The 18,455-nt window shown below is 42.7% G+C and overlaps 1 long non-coding RNA gene across 1 annotated transcript in view; it reads left to right on the top strand.

Moving 5' to 3' along the window:
* LOC129386277 (uncharacterized) overlaps positions 1-18,455 on the top strand; it is a 39,661-nt gene that overhangs the window by 9,420 nt on the left and 11,786 nt on the right. The window contains exon 2 of the long non-coding RNA XR_008613728.1: positions 8,418-8,588. This is a non-coding gene — a long non-coding RNA (uncharacterized lncRNA). The remainder of the gene's footprint in view (positions 1-8,417; positions 8,589-18,455) is intronic.

Raw genomic sequence — 18,455 nt, 5'->3', positions numbered from 1 at the left:
GCAGTTTGGGCAGGAAGGGTTCGAGCGAAATGGCCACGCAGGCAGAAAATTCAGCAAATTTCGGTTAGGTTCAGCTCGGTGTTCTCCCTCCGTTGTGGCGCCGAGGTCACCCGCGGCGCACCGTCAACGGAAGATAAAAGCATCTCATGCTTAAAACGTAGAACGCCGAAAGCTCACATGTGCAGAAAGCAACAGTTTATGTTCGCTGGCGCGCGCGCGCTGCATGGTAGCGTTAGTTCGCGGATGGAGACGTGTTTCCTGAGGCCAGCTTTCTTAATTAAAATTATCAATACGCCGCGATCCTTGACCTTTTCACATGCATATGTGTTCTCGAACATAGAACCTGCAAATTTTGATTTTGTAGCAGGCGCGATTTCTTTAACCTGCTGTCTTCTCCATTTTCATTCCAGGGTGCTTTTCATTTGTGCTTAACTATATTTGCTTTTTTTTTTACACAAGAAACATATGTTGCCAAAAAATAGCCACATAGACAAAAGGAAATTTCTGACGCCAACTCGGACAAAAGTAGCGCAATTTGGCTACTAATAGCCCAATCCGGCAACCCTGGTCATGGGCGGGATCTTTCGAACGGTTCAACGTTACAATTGGGGTTGTCCAAGAAGAACAGTGAATTTCCCCGATGAGAGAAAGGAAAAAAAGGTGTGCGTAAAAAGTAGATCTTGAGTGCTGTGAGAGTGTGCTCCGACTCGTACGTGTGCTCCTACTTATGCTCGTACCAGTACTCGGACTCGTGCTAGCACATGTAAACTCTCATCACGGATGTGACGTTGATGCCATGTTGTAAACTCTCATCATCTGAAGGTGGGACGTCATTGCCAAGGCCTGCGATCAAGATTCGCTTTTCGCTGCCATCTGCGAAGGGCGACATTTCTTAAAATACCGGCACCACCGTCATTCGGTGCTGACATCGACGCTTTCCTTTCGGCGCTGAAATCGGCCGGCTACAGTGTAAAACTAAGCACTGTGCGGACCGTGCCTCCACTTTGGCAGCTGCAGCAACACGAGATGACCGCCTGTTAGACGATATCCTGAACTTTGCGGAATCTGAAGGTGTGACGTCATCTCCAAGGACTGTAATCAAGATTTTTCTTGCTTTTCGCTGCCATCTGCAAAGGGCGACATTTCTCAAGATACCGGCACGACCGTCATTCGACGCTGACATCGACGCTGTCCTTTCCGCGCTGACATCTGCTGCTGCTGCTGCCGCCGCGGCCGCCAAGAAGAGTCAAATGTACCGTAGTCTATTATACAGTGCAGCAATTGCTCCTTAAATCTTCAACCTGGAAAATGTGCTGGAATTTTAGATTCGATGCTAAAATCAAAAGAAGACGTTTGTCGAAAAGCGTGGCGTTGTGCGGTGTGCAGAAAATCAAATTCTCATCAGAAACCAGAGGACAAAGGCACAAATGACTTAGAGGCGGGTGAAATACGTTAGTTGCTGAAGGCAATCAATGACAAGCTAGAATACCTTTCGCCTTTGAAAGATACAGTTGACGGCATTGAGGACTTTATTCAGTTCATCAGTGCGCAGTACCAAGCACTCCTTCAACACACAGACAAAAATGAGAAAGAAGTAAGCGAATTAAAGGAGAGAGTGGAATAATTTGAGGCGCAAGGCGATGAAATCAGGACTTAAATTTACGTGGACGATGTCGAATGGAGAAGTCGGCGTCCTAACCTAGAATTTCGTGCTATTCAGCAAGCCGAAAATGAAGACTTGCTGGGCAACATGAACGCGGTCGCTGCACGTAGTAATGTGACAACACTCTTGGAAAAAAATATGTCGTGGCGCTTCACCGCCTGCCAGCGAAGAAGGGCAAAATACCGGGCTTAATCTGCCGTTTTGTTCAACAGTCCGTTAGGGACACGTGGTGGAAAACTAGAAAGAGGCTGCGCAGTTCTAACGATTGTTTCTTTCCTGCCTAAAACCTCACAAAAAGAACCCGTGCCTTTCTTCTCGAGACGAAATCGTGGGCCAACAGCAAGAACTACAAGTATGTTTGGCATAGAAACAACTGCCTTTTCGTGCGCAAGTCTAATGGTCTGCAGGCTGCACGGGCGATAACTGCCAGTGATCGCGATAAACTTGTGTAAGTTGAAAACTGTCTCGTCTGCTTTTCAGTGGCATACAACGATAACCAATCGTACGTTCTAACGCACTTCTTCTAGAACTACGCCGGAAAATCGTTCTTCAAATCCTTAAAATGCTCCCGTCTGAATATCCGCTCAATTAGAAGCAAAGAGACAGAACTCCGAATTTTCTTAGAGCAATTCCAAAATACATTTGATGTTATGTTAACTGACACGTGGTCGACAGACGACGCATCATTTTTTTGGGGTTCCGGCCAACATGTTTTATTTAAATCGACAAATTAGTCGTGGCGGAGGCATTTGCATGCTAGTGAAGAATACTGTTGAATGTTAATTACTGCCAAAGTTTCCCTTAATTGCAAATGATTATTAATTTTTATCAGGGAAAGTGCAAAATACAGTGCTTGCTGTTTGTTATCATCCTCCAAGTGCAGCTGTTTTGCCATTCTTTTCTTACTTAGAAAGCTTCCTTGGTTTCATCAAAGACAATAATTTCACCCTCATCTGTGGGGATGACATTAACATAAATATGAGCAGTAGTGATGTAACTAGGATCAATCTGGACGTTTTGTTGTGTTGTTATGATTGCCATAATCTAATAAAACTTCCTGAGAGTGACTGAAAGCTGATCATCTTTAATTGGCATATTTTTCGCAAACTTAAGCACTGATGGCATTAAAACTGGTGTTTTCACATTTAACATCAGCGATCATTTACCTATATTTCTTTGTTCCAAGCGCACTGTGCGACCTAAAAACACGTGCTCGACTAATTTTATGCAACACATCACGGAACACATTTCCATTGTTTATAACAAAATTGTTGAAACCTCCTTGGACGCAGTATGTCACAGCAAGCATGCAAATAATGCTTACGAAGAATTTATTAGAATACTAAAGCCGATTTACGAAGCTTGCTTTCCTCATGTTTGCTCTAAACCATATAAAAAAACGCGAAAACGACGGATGACTTCTCAACTATCAAAATGAATTACATATAAATATTGGTTATTTAACGACTTCATCAGAAACAAGGATCAAGACTTTCTCAAAGCCATGCGAAACTTATCGAAGTCGTTGATAAAGACGTCATAAAGGCTAGGCGACATTACTGGATCTATGTATAAAACGGGGGAAAGACTTAACTTCGTGTTAAAGTACAACGCTTGTCCACCACGAATAAACAAGCTTATTATCAATAATTCAGAGTTTACAGGCAAGGACCTTGCTGATGCTTTAATAAGCACTTTGTTTTGGTAGGTAGCAATGTTAAGTGTGAAAACCACATTAATGTCCTTCCTCTTAACCAACATTCAGTTTTTCTTATTCCAATGTCTGAAAATGAAGTAATCTGAATTTTTTTAAGCTTAAGAAACAGTTATGCGAAAGGCATTGATGGCTTTCAAGTTAAACCCATCAAAAGCTGTATACAATTTCCGGCTCCGTGTTTAGTTCGTATGTTTAATTTATGGCTTAACCAGGGTGTAATCATGAATCATATGCAAATCCTACGTGTAACTGTCTTGTACCAAAAAAAAAGGTGACAAAAACGACCTTGGAAATTATGGACCGCGATCAATACTTCCCATATGTTCCAAAACTCTAGAAGAAGTTATTGCATAACGACTTACGGCTTCTGAAAACAAGCACAGTATTTTGTCAGGCTCACAATTCGGGTACCGCAAGGGTAATATGCATTACTTACACAAAAACACAAACTAACACAAACATGAATTTTGGCAGCGATCATTACGTAATAGAAGTCAAACTGGAAGTAGAGAAAGGCCGAACTCGAGAATTCGAGGTCGTAGATTGGGACCTTTTTCGTAAGTTAAGAGCCCAAAGCGGAAAAGAAACCACCAAACTCAATCTCAGAGACTGGTGTGAGGGCATCAGAAGGGACATTAAAACAGCGTCCAAAAGAATTGTTACAGACACTAATGTAGAGGCAATGGACTCGAAACTTGCCCACTTAATAGAAGCCAAGGAAGCCATAACCCGAAGGTGGCGGGCCCAAAGACTAAATCGTAGACTGAGAAAAAGAATCGCAGAACTTAATAAACAAATCGAACAATACTGTAACACCCTCTGCCAGCAACAGTGGGACGAGTTTTGTGAGTCAATCGATGGGCAAATAAGGAACGGCAAGGCGTGGAACTTGATCAAGCATCTGCTGGATGAAAAAGGCACTAAATCCAACCAGAGACACAGCCTTGCCCGAGCTATACACATAGCCCTTAAGGATCAGCCCATCGAAACAGTAACCAAACAACTAATTGACAAATACCTACCAGTTAGAAATGAGCAGGACCAGCCACTTCAATCAGAATACAGGGGAGCCGCTCAACCTGAACTCGACCAACCCTTCAGCACATCCGAAATCCGGAGGGTGTTAAGTGAACTAAATCGAAAGTCAGCCCCCGGTCCTGATGGAGTAACAAACAGATCACTTAGGAATCTCGATGAGCCGTCAATTGAATCGCTGACAGACTTCATCAATGAAGCATGGATCTCAAGCGAAGTACCAGAAGAATGGAAAACTTCACAAGTTATACTAATACCGAAACTGGGTAAACCTCCAAGCTTGGACAACTTAAGGCCAATATCACTTACATCATGCGTGGGGAAGGTCGCTGAACACGCAATCCTCAACAGGCTAAAGGACCACTTAGAGGATAATAATATATACACCCACAACATGCTGGGTTTTAGGTCCGCACTTTCCACGCAGGATGCCATGAAGCAAATTAAACACCACATACTCGACGGATATTCCAGAAATACTAAGGCCATACTGGGATTAGACTTGGAAAAAGCGTTCGACAGCATCAAGCATGAGTACATCCTCAAAACAATAGAAGACATTGGACTCGGGTTGAGGATGTTTAAATACATCAAATCCTTTCTTGAAGCACGCACGGCGATGATAAAGGTCGGAGACACAAACTCGGAAGTGGTTCAGCTCGGAGATCGAGGAACCCCCCAAGGATCGGTGATCTCTCCCGTCCTTTTCAACCTGTGCATGATTGGTCTGTCCAGAAAGCTGGGCAACATTAAGGGCATTGACCATACCATTTATGCTGATGATCTCACTGTATGGTGTGCTGGTGGCAGTGAAGGGCACATACAGGACGCACTGACTGAAGCGATCAAGACGGTGGAAGAATACCTGAGACCCACTGGACTCAGGTGCTCCCCACATAAATCGGAGTTGCTACTTTATAGACGTGAAAAAGGGGGCAGGCCTAAAGGCTGGAAACCTCTATCGGAAAGCAATATACACCTACATACAGAAAATGGTGCCAATATACCCAGAGTCACCGTGATCAGGGTACTAGGCTTTTTCATTGACGCAAACGGTGGAAACCATACGGAGGTCAAGAAAATCACCCTTAAAACGGATAACGCGTGCAGGATGATCAGACGCCTGGCAGGAAGACACAAGGGCATGAAAGAAGATAACCTCATCAGTTTAATCAACTCTTTCGTGCTCTGTCATATTTCATACGCCGCTGCCATGTACAACTGGACACAGGTTCAACTCAAGAAGCTTGACTCAGCGATCAAGAAAGTTGTTAAAAGCGCATTGGGGCTCCCAATTCGAACCAGCACTGCAAAATTGCTCAAGTTAGGAATACACAACACGACCATGGAGATCGCGGAGGCTCAAGAAACATCACAAATAGCGAGACTATCTACAACCAGCACGGGAACATCAATCCTGGACAAGATTATGATCAACCCGATTACGGATCCAGCACAGTACACTAAAGTTAATCAAGAATTCGCAGACAACATAATTGTCGCACCGCTACCCAGGAATATGCACCCAAAACATAACATCAACAGGAGAGTTGCGCGAGCCAGGGCGTTAATCAAGAAAATGGATAAAGGGGGCAGAGGAGCCTGCTTTGTTGATTCGGCTGCTTACAACGATCGAACTAAGTTCGCGGCGGCAGTAGTGGATCATCAGGGCAATTGCACCAACTGCGCCACGGTCTACACTAGCAAACCTGAAGTCGCTGAACAAGTTGCCATTGCATTGGCACTAACAGACGATAGATTTACAGAAATTTATAGCGACTCGAAAACAGCTATTAGAGCTTTCAATAGGGGAAAAATTGCCCCACAGGCTGCGAAAATAATTAACAAAAGGCAAACAAATGTTACGCGTTTCATTTATTGGTTCCCGGCGCACCTTGGTTCACTTGATGGTATTCCTGTCAATCCAAATGAATCGGCCAACAGCGTCGCCCGCGACCTTACAGACCGGGCCGCTTCTACATATGGTTTTGATTCTGCTGGATTGGAGAACTTACAGAGAGATACCCTCATTACATACAATGAAATTACAAAACATTATTACATGGGAAGGAGGGAGTTTCCACCCCCTCACTATAGACTAAACAGAGCACAAGCAGTTACACTTAGGCAATTACAAACAGAGTCTTATTATTCACCTGCACAAATAAAGGAATGGTATGACATTGCAGACATGAATATTATATGCAAAGCATGCCAAAAGGAGATATGCACGCTTGAACATATGCTCTGGGAGTGTGGGTTGCTCGGCCCTGGCATTTCCCGGAATCGGTTTTTAGGAATGATAAGATCTCCAGATCATATCCCTCAAGTCCTGGCTGTCCAGTACGCCCGTGATAGGGCTAGGAGGCTTGACCTCCCGGTCCCAACATGGGACTAGCCAGGCGGGTGGCAACACCTTGTACAGGACAAGATAAAGTTTTTTCCTCCTCCTCCTTCCTCCTCCTCCACACAAAAAGAAAACTTTTTAACAAAACTTGAAGAAGGCAAACTAGTTCTCAGTACTTTATATGGATTTTTCGAAGGCATTTTACAGCCTTAATCATTAATTACTAATAAATAAACAAACGTTGCGTTTATCTAGGAAAAGCTGCATCCCTAATCAAATCTTACCTTCAGTATCAAACTCAAAAATCGTTAGCGTAAGTAGTAACTACTCGGACAAGTTGCCGCTTACGTCCGGTGTACCTCAGGGTAGCATTCTCGGGCCGTTTTTATTTAATATTTATATAAATGATATATTCATAAGCAAATCTGCTAAATTAATTGTTTACGCTGATGATGCCAGCATTCTTTAACAAGAGAATCATATACTTAACTAATTATTGAAGGAAACCTGTTACTATTAGCATTACAAGATTTCGCTAAACAAAACCATTTAAGAATAAACTTCTGGAAGTCCAAAGCACTACTTTTTCACACCAGCTACAAAGGTGTTACAATAAATAATTGCATACACAGGGGATATTGTACCAAACTTTAACGTTAGGAATAATTTTTGATGAAGGTATGCTATGGAATACACATATTCACACCGTGCAAGCTAAGCTGCCGCATTTGGTTGGACTAATTCGCCGAAACAGCAGTGTCCTACCACATAGCATTATGAAGATTATAGCGCCTTGTTTCTATCTAGGCTAAACTATTGTCATATGGTATGGGGAACAACGACACAAATTAACCTCCAGAAATTACACCATATTACAAAAACTTTTTTACGAGCTATAGATGGTGTTTCCAATTACACCTGCACTTCTTCTTTGTCCCGCAAATACGATATTTTACAAGTCACTAGGATCTATGACTATAAAGTTCGTAAAATTTAATAAGCAAGAACTAAAAAAAATTCACGTTCTTTCTACAGCAACGGGCTTATATCTGGCAGGAAAGCCGTGTATCCCACAAGAAATAATGAACCTTGGAAAGTGCAAACACACAAAGCAACGTACGGACAACAAACATAACAGAACAAGTTAGCTAGTCTATTAAGTACATTACATGGATACGAGCTTACTTTAGATACCATAACTTTGAAGGAATTGAACTTTTTTTTTCGAACCCCTTTAAAGCCTTTGTTTCTTACCACTGCAACTATCCGTAGATGTGAAATTCGCTTTGTTATTTTTTTTCTTCTATATCGTCTTCCTAAAATTTTCGCTATTCAACATGTACTTGCTACTCACTACGATTTATGTATACGGCGTCAGGTAACTGTGCAGCCGCTATATTGTAATGGCCTGTGGCTTCATCAAGCTGTCCATGTCGGCAGCTTTTTCTACTGGTCTCCAGCATCATGTGTGTGTTTGGTGCGAATAAACTTATTTTCGTTATTATTATTATTATTATTATTATTATTATTATTATTATTATTATTATTATTATTATTATTATTATTATTATTATTATTATTATTATTATTATTATTATTATTATTATTATTTAAATCCTTTTTCTCATCTCTTGGACGTCACCCCGGACCTCTAGATTGCCCGCACCTCGCACATCACAAGCTGCGGAAACTTAATGACTGCTTGGACACCCGAATCGCAAACTGGTTGGCTGCTGGTGGGATCGACTACGCTTTGTCCTGGCAAGAACCAACGCCTCCGGACAACAACTTCGGAAGGAAGGTGCCAGGATTCATGACTGCATATGGTGAGTGCATGGCTTTTGTTCACTGTACGCATTTCGTTTTCACGAACAGACACAAACGCCCTACTTCGTCGCGTAATATGCAACCGTACGTTGGAGCACTGGAGCCAACCAGATCGCCGACCGAGCGAGCACACAAATGGGACCAAGAAATGAAATTTTTATATGCCTCACAATCTGAAAAGAAGCCAAACAAGTTGCACCGGATTTGCCTTAGTGTCGCATTCACCAACCGTTATAGACATCTGATAAGTTGCAGTGATACTAGCCCAAAGTGTGAATACTGTAAGGTGCCAGAAACACTTGCTCATATATTTTGCGTGTGTCCCGCGTACGCGCAATAACAACAGCAACGTGTCTCTTCTATTGCAAACGTGGATAAGAGGCCGCTATCAAATGAGTTTCTTTAGGTCCTTGGCCTATAATGCAAACAGCGCAGCGCTAAAGTACCGCTATAGCCTTTCTCCAAGCAATTGGGCTGAACGCACGGCTTTAGAGATGCCACAACTCTGTGAACTTGTATATACGCATCTCTTGCTCATACCATCATTCGCCAGCCCTTTTCCTCCCCGACCCTTTTCCCCAGTGTAATGTAGCAGGCCAGAGCAAGTTATAGCGCAGGCCGACCTCTCGGCCTTTCTGTAAAGAAATCTCTCTCTCCCTTTTCTTTACTGAGATATCGCCTAGCTTTGCGCGTTTTCGGGGAAAAGTATAAAGCAGTGACCTTGTGTAGCCGTTCACGGTATTCGGAGTACGTCAAAATTGCTGCAGAGTGAAGAGTTAGCAGCACTAAGGGCAGCCATGAACTTGAAGGCACTGAAGAAGTCGGAATTGTTCAACTTGGCCAGAGAGTTGTGCCTCCAAATTGCCAGATCAAAGGGAAAGCTGGATATCATTGAGGTGATGGAAGCGATCGGGGCAAACGACGATGAACTTGAGGAATGTCTAGAGAGCATTGCGGAAAAAGAAAAGGAGCGTGAGCGTGTAGTGCGTGATGCACTCGAAATGAAGCGCCTAGAAATTGAGTTACTGAAGCCTCAAAATACTGAAAGACTTGGTGCAGTGGCACGAGAAAGCGAGTGCTGAATGACAAACTTGATGGCAGCCTACGCAGTAGAGTAGGACATACGTATTTTTCTCGTGCGGTTTGAGCGCTGTGTAAGTCCGCCGGGGGCTCATAGCTTCGTGTGTGCTGTGTTCTCGCCGCTTAGCTTGCGTCGAAGCGAGAAGGCAGCACGAAGGTCAATTCGCCCGCTGCAGATGTCGCTCTTCCTAACGCAGCGTTTTGACAGAGCGTCCGCGCTAATTGGGCAGACGTGTTTATGTTTGCCCGTGCGCGCGCGACACCGTGCTTGTAAATTTAGTTACTAATCGAATGTTTACGAGTTTATATGGCCGATAAAGCTAACATATCCTTACTTCGCATAGCTGTCTTCTAATTTGCTATCGCAATCGACGCTTCGCCTATCGAGCGAAACTACGATTTTTTTTTCTTCTCTTTGCCCTTAGATATAACCATACGACTTCATGCTCGCAAATGACTTTCCTGTGGTCATGCTCCCTCCGTGTGGAACGTGTGATAGTGAACCTGACAAAAACAAAACAACTAGCATGACAGGCTGTCAAAACTTCTTAGATGAAATACATACAGGTGTTTTAAAAACCATACAGAAAGTTATTGAAGAAGAACGCAAAACCTCGCCAAGGAGCAGATAATTGGTTGCGTTGGTATCTACTCCTCCATGAGAGGGCGATGATGGCCAAATTCTTTTTCCCTGTAAAACATTCTAGCAGCCGACGCTTTGTTATCGGTGGCCGAACGCCACCACATATTCTGCTACAGTATACGCTCAGTAGCTGTCATCTCATAAGCTCTGTATTATGGGAAAATTTCTATGGCCTCAAATGTTACATTTCAAGGGGAATACAGTGGCGATCACCTTCATTTACGCCAATACTTTAACTTACAGTACACCTGTGGGCACATAGTGAAAATCGGTACTTTTTCTACAAGAGGATGCGATAGTAACCTTCACATCTATCATTCCTCAATAAAAAAAATTCCATGCGCCATTATTAAATCTTCATATGCGTATGTAGCGGACACCTCCAGAAAACAGCAAACACAGGGAACCTTGCGCACGCTTAGCAAAAGCATGGCCGTATAGTTCAGGTGAAACCAGTAATATTAAATTCTTAGAACTACTTCCTCCGAGCAACTAAATGTTGGTTGCCGGAGAGTTGATGCACCGGGTGTGAAAGGAAGGACAAGAAACTGACGCTGCATGATGTACTCGGATACTCTCAAGTACACGCTATGGAAAATTATTATTAACCACAGGGATGTGATCAGAAACAAAGATACACTGTTAATCTCGCAACCTTTATTAAAGGGGCACATTTTCCATCTTTTATTTCCTATGCATTTCTAAAATGGAGGCAGCATAATCTCATTTACATGTTGCAACTTCTAGTAAATGTGCACAGTAATTTGTCACAGTTACGACATGTCCCCGAGACCAGTGGTTACTCAGACGTTTCTGGTAGCGTGCCGTTTAATAAAAGCGTTCTTCCTTTCTTTCTTTCTTTCTTTCTTTCCTTCTTTCTTTCTTTCTTTCTTTCTTGTGTGCTTTTATTATTTGAGGTGTCCCAGAAACGTATGCAGTGAAAGTAAAGTCTTGTTTCGCGTAACCACTAAGTAACGCACAGCAGTCACACAAAAGCTTTATCTCTGTGTCACGGTGACATTATGACGCGACAAATCGTCTCAAATACGCAGATTTAAGTGCAGAGCAGGTTTTCTTCGCGTGCGCAGGCAAAGCGGGTTAGCTTGCGTTATACACTCGTACATTGCAGCAAAAAGACAAGTTATGATCTAGTGAAACATCGATCTGAAACACAAGCCGAGAAAAACTATAATTCGTTGCAAAACGAAATCAGATAGAGATGTGTGGAGATGAATTCAACTTTCCTTACATGAATTATTACGCGCATGTTTCATTATAATATAGCTTGCACTCTTGCTTCTTTATCGACAAGCCGTGTTGGCACCATGAACGCTACGAAATATTAGTTTCCCATGGCCTTCTAGAACAAAATATTGTGGGGCGGTAGTACGTATGGCGGCGTGCATGTCAGTTCTTCCTTATGCGACATTTTGCAATAACTTGCAGCCACAATCTAGCCCTAAAATTCACTGGAAAGCATATATTCTTTACTGTGCAACCTGCACTTTCATGGCACTTGAAAAAAGAAAACATATTTTAACACGAAGCAGCATTATTTTGACGAGACGAACAGCAACAAAACAACAGGACAGCACGATGACTGTATATAAACCATAACTGTCTTGTCCCTATCTCACCCTTCCTTTAACGCTGTTGGTTCTTGTCAAAACAACAGGTTTCCGTATGCACAGCATATCAGAATTTGTGCCGTCACGCTCGCTCAGACAGTTGATGTTCCAAGCGATGGGGGAGGAATCAAAAACGCTCGTGTACCTTGCATTGGGTGCATGTTAAAAACCCCAGGAGGTTCAAATTATTCTGGAGACCCTCTTTGCGGCTTGCCTCGTAATCAGACCGTAGTTGTGGCCCGTAGACATTCTAAATTTTTTGAATGATGAGCCAAACATATACGAGGTCTTTTGTAGTAATTTTACAAGTATGCAGTATAGCTTCACGAAACATGGGTTAAAAAAATTATGGGTTTTACGTGCCAAAACCACGACCTGATTATGAGGCACGTCGTAGTGTAGGACTCGGGAAATTTGGACCACCTGTGGTTTTTTTAACGTGTACCTAAATCTAAGTACACGGATGTATCGCATGGGTTTCAGCACAGGCAACACCGATAATCCCACTCACATATTGAAGAACGAGAAGACGGGGAACCGAGGGGACCCATTTTTCTTAGTCAAAACCATATGAAAGCAACAGTCAATTAAGCCTTGGCTCACCTATTGATACGTGTACCGGCTTATCTCTTTCCAGCGACTGCTTTCCACAGGCTGTCAAACGTTATATGTTATAGCTTGGCGCAGGTGGCACACTCTCGATTCTTGTAACCGATTGTATCTGTTGCTTGCGTTCTCGCCGAACCTTTTGCAATCAGATTGCTAGCGTGACTCGAATAGTTGTACATTCCAGAAGGTGTGCGTGCATCAGCGATCACTAGAATTTCCCTTGAGTCCAGCAAAAATAGCTGACGCTTATGACCTGCAGGTGTGATTTCGACAATCGGCGATCGTGCTCACCGCTTCGTTGTGCTCTAAGTGTTACCTGATCTTTTTCTTGTTTTTTTTGTGGGCACAGGTTTGCCCAGTAAAGAGTTAGCTTTGTGACTCACCACTGTTCCACAACCGGATTCTTCACCGTCACGACAATGTCACAGTATTGACTGTAGCGACGCAGGGGCTTTATAAAGGTTACAGATGAATCTTAACACATTTCATTTCATTTCATTTTATTTCAGCATTCTTTTTTTTACAGCAGAAAAAGAACACTAGGGCAAGAACAAAAATCTGCAAAACAGCAGCTTGACTAGGTCCTTGCCCCTTTTCTTGGCAACAGGCCCAGATTGATACATATATTCAGAGCACATATAATACGCATATGTACACACTCATACCAAAAAACTTCCTGTTAGTTTGTCAATGAGAGAGAGAAAAAAAGAAAGAAAAAGAAGTGCGTGCATATTCACCAATAGAAAAAAAGACAAGTACATTTATAGCATTTTCTTGAAACATTGTTCTTTAAACATTGTTACAACATTCATTTTTCAGAAACTTGCCATTGTAACCTATACAGCCACTTATAAGGGTATAATTTAGTACAGCAACATGCTTTCGTACAAAGTATACTCAAGAAATATAAGCAAAATACCGTTATATAAGACATTTTAATCACATTGCTCAACCGTTTGTGTCACCGGTTCCACGCAAATGCGCCGTATTCTGAAAGTTGCGCTGTCAACGTTCGCCTAGAAATATAATTTAGGGTTATATCAACACTCTGTAAGGCGTTTAGTAACTTCGGTACGCGATATTCTAATCTAGTAAAGCCATAATTTGTTCTTGAAAATGGCAGTAGCCAAGCATACTTTTGCCTCATATTGTACGGTACATGTGTGGGGAAAGTTAATTTCCATATATCTAAGAAAAATGTGTTGTTGTATAGAAGACTGTTTTTGCACTTTAAAACAAGGTTTGTTTCGTACGAGTGTTGTACGGGAATCAGATTAAGGGAGCGAAATATTGCAGCTGTATTAGCATCGTAAGAGGCATTCACAATATTGCGAACGGCTTTCTTCTGCAGGACTAGTAGTCTCTGAAGATTCGTTTAGGAAGTGGTTCCCCATACGAGATTGCAATAATTTATATGAGGAGCAAGAAGGCTGTTGTAGATTAAAAGTTTAATTTTAGGGGGTCAAACATTCCTGAATTTGCATAGTATGCCACAAGCCCTGGCCAAAGACGTTGAAACTCGGGCGACGTGATCATCCCACAATAAATGCTCATTAAAAACTACTCCTAGAGTCTTTACTGTTTTTACAAGCTCTATCCTTTCTGCACCAAGCGCTAACATTATGTTTCTATCAATTTTTTTCTGTGGTGGAGCAAACAGAATAGCTTTTGTTTTCGTACTATTTATTTCCAACGAGTTAGTTTTACTCCAATTAAGTAAACTACTCAGGGTGTCATTTTCCAGGTTCGAAAGGTAAGCCAGACTAGTTGACTGGAAAAACAAACTGCTGTCGTCGGCATAAATTATGAAGTGTGTTTTTTTGCTTATATATATATGAACGATGTCATTTATGTAGATGTTGAACAATGTTGAAGCAAGAACGCTGCCTTGCGGAACTCCTTGCAACATTCTTTGAAGAGTTGATCGGTGGAATTTAATTGAGACGCGCTGCTTTCTATGTGTTAAATAGGACTGTATACGTGCTAATGGAGTGCCGCGAAACCCATAATGTCGTAATTTATCAAATAAAATTAAATGGTTAATCCGGTCTAACGCTTTAGAATAGTCAATAAAAACTCCTATTGTTATCTTTTTATTTTCAAAACCGTTAAGAATGAATTGATTTTGTGACAGTAAAGCAAGCACTGTCACCAAACTGTTGCTTGGATATGATAGAATGATTTTCGCAAAATGATGTAACCCTTTTACAGATAATTTTTTCTAATCCTTTTGAAATTACAGGTAATACTGAAACTGGTCTGTAAGTTGAAAATTCGCTTTTGTTCCCCGATTTAAACAGCACAGTAACTTTGGCATGTTGTATTGCTTCGGGAAGGACTCCAGTAGATAAAGCAATATTGAATATATGAGTGAGGACAGGTGACAGAAGATCGAGCACAAATTTAATGGGTGTTATTTGCACCCCATCAATATCACGCTTTGCTGTTTTTCAGGGACATGAAAACTAAGAAAACCTCTTCCGGAGACGTTGGCCCAAAAAAGGCTGAATGTTTATTGGATAGTACACCCAAAAACTCAATTGCTGTTTTGTTGAAATTGCTTGAGGCTAGAGAAGTAAAGTAGTCATTAAAGCTGTTTGCTAGCTCTTCGCCCCTTAACAATTTGCCAGCCACAGTAACTTCCGACTCATCTTCACGGTCTGGTCTTAAAAGCTTGTTAAGTTCACGCCAGACTGTTTCGCTTCGACCATTTGCTTGATTAAACCGCTGTGTACACAACGTACAGCTGTTGTGTACACATTATGTATAGATATAAAAGGGTCTTTGGATTTTCACAATGTACGAAAAAGAGACAAACTAGACATGCTAAAATTTGTACACGGAATTTATCAAAATTCAAGAAAATACAAATGATTGGGCAACCAATGTAGATAAATACGAATTTTAGTCGAAGCTGTTGTATGGGTACCTAAATAACTTACGGTTTTCTATTAAGTGATATGTCACACAACCGTGTCATTTGGTACGAGAACAGATTTCTAACGCGATAGCGCTAAGGGCCCCGTGTCGCAGAAAATCTGGCGTCGGCGCCGGCGACGTTGTCCGTGTAAGAAAAATCATACCGAACCACGCATCCCGATGCATGCAGGTCCTCCGCGTGGCGCAGAGGCGTTATTGCACTAATTGAATTTTTCAAAGCAAACTGCGTCAGAATATTCATAATGTATGACTTACACACAACATACAGACATGATAGCGTCGGATTGTAATTTGGACATGCGAGAAAACATAATTATGTTACGCGGAAACTCAAACACAAACCCCTCTTCCAGCTTCCGTTTGAGGTCTCTATTATAGTGGGAGCGGCGCAACCCACAAAGCTCGCCATCGTGCACAGCGTCCGCCGCAAGCGTTTGCAGGAAAACATGCAGTTCCTGGGAAGCATGAGAAGCAGTCTGCGATCTTTTAATACTACCACGTCCCACTCTTAAAGGCGAAACTTAAGCATCCTCCAATTTGTAGATGTCCCCTTGAGGGCACCTCCAGTTGTGGCGCCTCCTGCACTGTGCCCTATAAAGAAAATATAACATTGCTGTGTTAGACAAGGCTGCTTCTGTTGCTCTCAAGATTAAGTTTATGCATTGGTACGTTAAGACGAACCCTTTCATATATGAGTAATAAAGTTAAGAAAGCTAATGCTATAGCATTCAAATACACCATTTAACGTGCACATGCATAATGATAGGCAATTATGTAAAGTTGAACATTGCCTGTTATAATACTTCTCTTTGAATTATTTGTTGGAGAAGGCACTTGGTGGGCCAAGGTGTTACACTGAAATATTCACTAAGTAAGCAAAATATTTCTTTTTCACATTTTTTTACCCTTGCATACATCGCTATATGATGATTTCAATATTCTGTGCCGTACATGCCCTCGGGGAGAGCCTCTTCGCGAACCCATGGTGTGGAGTCTGCATAAAACGGAACATCTATGTCATAACAGCAAAGATATCAACTCCAGCACAGAGCACACGGACGTACTGAACTATCCGTCGAGCGCTAGTAGTCGTGGAGTCTATATATAGCTGATGGGACAGCTTAACAGTTAAACAAGTGCTCAGTCATTGCAAATGTCATACCAGAGCACGCGGAAAAATATGACCGCTAATCAAGAGCAAGAGCATTGTGAAGAGCAATGAACAGATGGTTTGAAGTACGATGGAATATTATCCCCGGATACCCGACGTGCATTTAAGCTTAGGGTACGTGAGAGCTTTGGCTTTGTTGATATTTTGTTTAGGTTAATGTTTGCGGTTTGCACCCGTTACATGACCATCATTGTTTTGACAAAATGAGCATGTTCTACAAACGCCTTTAGATAATTTGGTATCGAAAAGTCTTATTTAACTGCTATTTAAGATATCAATCACGGCTTATTCGCTGGTAAACTGTTTACCCGATAAAAGGAACACTAAGCTTCGACTTCGATTTCTCTTTCTGGCACGAATAAGACAAAGTAATCCTGAACATGTGTTCTAAAACACAGAAATGGCCATTGTGGCTTCGAAAATATTAAGCTACGCTTGATTTATTATATGCTTAAGAAAGACAAGCCCGCAAGAAAGCAAAGAGTCATCCCGCGGCAAGGCCTCTTCGATAAAGAAACTGCGCGCCTATACAGCCACCGTGCAGGTGGCTTTGGAAATGGAACATTATTTTACGTTCAGGTTCACTAAGCACTGTCGTGTTTAAAATAAAGCAGTCAACTTTTGAGCTGTTCGTACGTTCTCATGTACAATTTTAGTGTCGGAGACGTTGCACGAAACGCTAATCGCTTAATTCAGCATCTGTCGCTACAAAGGCATTTGCTCGCTCGAAATGTATTGAGCTGGAGGAAAATATCCTCGGTGCTCTCGGCTTCATGAAGCTGAAATTTATCATGCAGCAAATGTAACTGAGTCATCCCGCTTTGCGGTACAGCAAAAAATTTACTTTCCTAATTTGCCCACGCAGTATACCTGGCTAAAATATGACTGCACGTGCATGCCAGTCCCGTGTCTTAACCTCCCAGTTCAATTACTCCCAACTAATGAACGTAGCCATCTTTTTTCTCGTTCTCACAGCAAAACAGGCGCGCTTATTTAAACCAGTCTGCTGGCACGCATGAAGGGATAATTAGGGCTAACAAAAGAAAAGGCAGGCGCATTAAGCGTCATAACAAAAGAACAGCTTTGTTTCCGCTCCTGAACCACCGAGTGAGCATCATCAATATGGCATTAGTAACGAGGCACCGTATATACACATCGCGGGGCTTGTGCCGTATCTGCCAGCAGAGGGCGCAACCTTCGAGAACTGCTTTCCTTTCCTGGACGTTCCGCGCACTATTCTCTCGGCAAGCCGCGCCGCGGTGGCTTAATTTCACGGCCAAACTACCTGCCAGAGAAACGCGACCCCGGGGCGGCTTTTTGCGTTCGCCTCGGCCACGGGCCTTCGCTGCGACATTATATTTCTGTTCCTTTATTCCTGCCCTCCCCTTAGCCGTTTAGGAAGTCATTATAATGCAATCTCCGCGTTCACAGCCACCGAATGACGGCGCACGGAAAGCGAGGTGAAAAAGGCGGGAGGCCAGGCAGAGGAAACAACTCATGCGCGTGCAGCGGTGTATTTTTTTCGCGCGTGCACGATATATAGAGGAGGTGGAATCGAGAGAGAGGGAGAGGGAGGAAGGAGGGGGGGAGAGTTGGAAGGGAGGGAGACGCGCTCTTTCCTCGCAACGACAACGACCGAGTGAGAGCAAGACACACTCCACTTCACCTGGCGGCAACGCGGGCGCTACTCTATACGACGACGGTGAGCGGACCGCACGGGGAGAACGCCGCAGTCAAGCTCGCGTCCGCTGCACGCCGCTCCCGCTTTATGCGAGCTTTATGATCGCGGCAGGCG

Source organism: Dermacentor andersoni, chromosome 4 (assembly GCF_023375885.2).
Source record: "Dermacentor andersoni chromosome 4, qqDerAnde1_hic_scaffold, whole genome shotgun sequence".
NCBI classification, from domain to species: domain Eukaryota; kingdom Metazoa; phylum Arthropoda; class Arachnida; order Ixodida; family Ixodidae; genus Dermacentor; species Dermacentor andersoni.
The sequence above is the reverse complement of the archived record's forward strand: the minus strand, read 5'-3'. Positions and strand labels throughout refer to the sequence as shown.